Source organism: Arachis duranensis, chromosome 9, assembly GCF_000817695.3.
Source record: "Arachis duranensis cultivar V14167 chromosome 9, aradu.V14167.gnm2.J7QH, whole genome shotgun sequence".
In the NCBI taxonomy this organism is placed as follows: Eukaryota; Viridiplantae; Streptophyta; class Magnoliopsida; order Fabales; family Fabaceae; genus Arachis; species Arachis duranensis.
In genome coordinates this window covers 85,141,548-85,145,656 of record NC_029780.3, presented here as the reverse complement: position 1 = coordinate 85,145,656, position 4,109 = coordinate 85,141,548, and the positions used below count along the sequence as shown (strand labels likewise).

At 33.1% G+C, this 4,109-nt stretch overlaps 1 non-coding gene across 1 annotated transcript; it reads left to right on the top strand.

Moving 5' to 3' along the window:
• Window positions 1–244: 244 nt before the first annotated feature.
• Window positions 245–348, top strand: LOC127741726 (small nucleolar RNA R71). Its single transcript, XR_008002932.1, has one exon. It is a non-coding gene; the product is annotated as a small nucleolar RNA R71 (small nucleolar RNA).
• Window positions 349–4,109: the final 3,761 nt, after the last annotated feature.

Genomic DNA, 4,109 nt, shown 5'->3' with positions numbered 1-4,109 from the left:
GCCAATATGGCATTCAGAGAATCAATTTCAAGAACTTCCTTCCTTTGAGGCGTCCCATTACTCACAGGATTCCTTTCAGAGGTGTACATGAACTGGGTATTTGCAACCATTTCAATGAGTTCCTGAGCTTCTACAAGCACTTTTTTTTAGGTGAATAGATCCACCTGTAGAATGGTCCAATGACATCTTAGATAATTTAGACAGACCATCATAGAATATATCTAAGATGGTCCATTCTGAGAGCATGTTAGAAGGACACTTTTTGGTCAGTTGCTTGTATCTTTCCCAAGCTTCATAGAGGGATTCACCTTCTTTCTGCCTGAAAGTTTGAACATCCACTCTAAGCTTGCTCAGCTTTTGAGAAAGAAAGAATTTGGCTAAGAAAGCCATGACCAGCTTATCCCAAGAGTTCAGGCTATCTCTAGGCTAAGAGTCCAACCATGTTCTAGCTCTGTCTCTTACATCAAAAGGGAAAAGTATAAGCTTGTAGACCTCGGGATCAACTCCATTGGTCTTAACAGTATCACAGATCTGTAAGAATTCAGTTAAGAACTGAAAAGGATCTTCTGATGGAAGTTCATGAAACTTGCAATTATATTGCATAAGAGAAACTAATTGAGGCTTTAGCTCAAAGTTGTTTGCGCCAATGGCAGGGACTGAGATGCTTCTTCCATGGAAGTTGGAATTTGGTGCAGTGAAGTCATTGTCGTTGGGTTCTCTATAAGGTTTTCTCTGGATTGTTGTGCTTTAGCTTCTCTTAGCTTCTTTTTCAGAGTCCTTTCTGGTTCAGGATCTGCTTCAACAAAAATGTCCTTGTCCTTGCTCCTGCTCATATGAAAAAGAAGAGAACAGAAAAGAAGAAGAATCCTCTATGACACAGTATAGAGATTCCTTTATGTGAGTAGAAGAAGAAAATAATAGAAGAAGGAGAAGAGAAAAATTCGAACACAGAGAGGAATAGAGGGTTCAAATTTTAAGATGAAGAGAAGTGTTAGTAAATGAATAAATAAATTGAAAGAGATGAGAGAGAGGAGAAAATTCGAATTTTAATTAAGAAAGAAGAAAAATATTTTTGTTTTTATTTTAATTATTAGTTAAAATTCAAAAATTAAGAAAAGGAATAAAATAAAAATTAAAATTTGAAACAATTAGTTAATTAGAAAGATTTTTGAAAAAGAGGAAGGTGATTTTCGAAAATTAGAGAGAGAAAAGTAGTTAGGTGGTTTTAAAAAGATAAGAAATAGTAAAACAAACAAAAAGTCAATTAGTTAATTGAGAAAGATTTGAAAATCAATTTTGAAAAGATAAGAAGTTAGAAAAGATTTTTGAAATCAAATTTTTGAAAATGTTATGATTGAAAAAGATTTGATTGAAAAAAATATGATTTGAAAAAAGATATGTTTGAAAAGATATGATTGAAGTTTATTTTGAAAAAGATTTGAAAAGGAAATTAAAAAGATTTGATTTTTAAAATTTAAGTTGATGACTTGACTAACAAGAAACTAAAAGATATGATTTTAGAATTTTAAAGATTGAGCCTTTCTTAATAGGCAAGTCACAAACTTGAAATTTTTGAATCAAAACATTAATGTTAGTAAAGATTTTCGAAAATTTGAAGTAAAAATAGGAAAAAGATTTTGAAAAGTTTCGAAAAAGATTTTTGAGAATTTTCAAAAAGCAAAGGAAAAAAAATGAAAAAGATTTTATTTTGAAAAAGAGTTTGAAAAGATAAATTTTTGAAATTGAAATCTTGACTTGACTAACAAGAAAAAACTTATTTTAAAATTTTTGACTAAGTCAACCCAAAGATTTCAAAAATTATGAGTAAAATAAGGAAAATATATATTTTTTTTTGAATTTTTAACGAGGAAAGAGAAAAATCACAAAATGACTCAACACATAAAAGTTTTGGATTAAAACAAATGATGCATGCAAGAACACTATGAATGTCAAGATGAACACCAAGAACACTTTGAAAATCATGATGAACATCAAGAACTTATTTTTGAAAAATTTTCAAGAAAATAAAAACATGCAAGACACCAAACTTAGAAATTTTTCATGTTTAGACACTATGAATTCAAAAATGCATATGAAAAACAACAAAAGACACAAAATAAGAAAATGTGAAGATAAAAAAAGGAGACTCATTAAGAACAACTTGAAGATCATGAAGAATGCAATGCATGAATTTTCGAAAAAATTTTTAGAAAATTAAAAAGATGCAATTGACACCAAACTTAAAAATTGATACTAGACTCAAACAAGAAACATAAAATATTTTTTTTTTTGGTTTTTATGATTTTATTTAATTTTTTTTGGATTTTTCAAAAATAAATTTTGGAAAAACGAAAAACAAGAAAATTTTTTGAAATATTTTTGAAAAGCTTTTGAAAATAAAATAAGGATTGAAAAAAGAAGAAAATTACCTAATCTGAGCAACAAGATGAACCGTTAGTTGTCCAAACTCGAACAATCCCCAGCAACGGTGCCAAAAACTTGGTGCACGAAATTGTGATCTCAATGGCGCCAACAATTTGGTATGCACAATTGTAATCTCAACTCTTTTTCACAACTTCGCACAACTAACCAGCAAGTGCACTAGGTCGTCCAAGTAATAAACCATACGTGAGTAAGGGTCGATCCCACGAAGATTGTCGGCTTGAAGCAAGCTATAGTCATCTTGTGAATCTCAGTCAGGCAGATTCAAATGGTTATGGAATTTTAATAATTTAAAAGATAAATAAGCATAAAGTAAAAATAAAGATACTTATGTAATTCATTGGTGGAAATTTCAGATAAGCGTATGGAGATGCATTATTCCTTCTGAATCTCTGCTTTCCTATTGCCTTCATCCAATCCTTCATACTTCTTTCCATGGTAAGCTGTATGTTGGGTGTCACCATTGTCAATGGCTACTTCCCGTCCTCTCAGTGAAAATGGTCATCTACAGTTTCTGTACGGCTAATCAACTGTCAGATTTCTCGTCTCGGATGAAAAATACAATGCACAGATATCGTATGGCTAATCAGCTATTGGTTCTCGATCGTGTAGGAATAGGATTTACTGTCCTTTTGCGTCTGTCACTACGCCCTACAATCGTGAGTTTGAAGCTTATCACAGTCATACCATCCTAGATACTACTCGGAATACCACAGACAAGGTTTAGACTTTCCGGATCTAAGGAATGCTGCCAATAGATTCTAGCCTATACCACGAAGATTCAAATCTCGAATTTAGATGCCTCATTGTCAGAGGGGAGTCGATGTGAATCATTGATTAGAAACCCAAGAGATATACATTCAAGCTTGTTTTCATGTAGAATGGAAGTGGTTGTCAATCACGCGTTCATGAGTGAGAATAGTGATGAGTGTCACATGATCATCACATTCATCATGTTCTTGTGTGTGAATGAATATCTTAGAATAAGAATAAGCATGAATTGAATAGAATAACAATAATACTTTGCATTAATACTCGAGGAACAGCAAAGCTCTACACCTTAATCTATAGTGTGTAGAAACTCCACCGTTGAAAATACATAAGTGATAATGGTCCAGGAATGGCCGAATGGCCAGCCTCCAATGTCTAAGAAGAAAAAATGATCCCAAAGATATTCTAAAAGATTGTCCAAATATGTGAGTACAATAGTAAAAAGTCCTATTTATACTAAACTAGTTACTTAGGGTTACAGAAATAAGTAAATGATGCAGAAATCCACTTCCGAGCCCACTTGGTGTATGCTTGGGTTGAGCATTGAAACTTTCACGTGTAGAGACTTCTCTTGGAGTTAAATGCTAGTTTGTAACTTGTTTCTGGCGTTTGACTCTAGCTTGCAGCTTATTTCTGGCGTTTAACGCCAAAATAGGGCAGAAAGCTGGTGTTGAACGCCAGTTTGCGTCGTCTAAACTCGGGCAAAGTATAGACTATTAAATATTACTGGAAAGCCCTGGATGTCTACTTTCCAACGTTGTTGAGAGCACGCCATTTGGGTTTCTGTAGCTCCAAAAATTCCATTTCGAGTGCAGGGAGGTCAGAATCCAACAACATCAGCTGTCCTTTTTCAGCCTCTGAATCAGATTTTTGCTCAGGTTCCTCAGTTTCAGCCA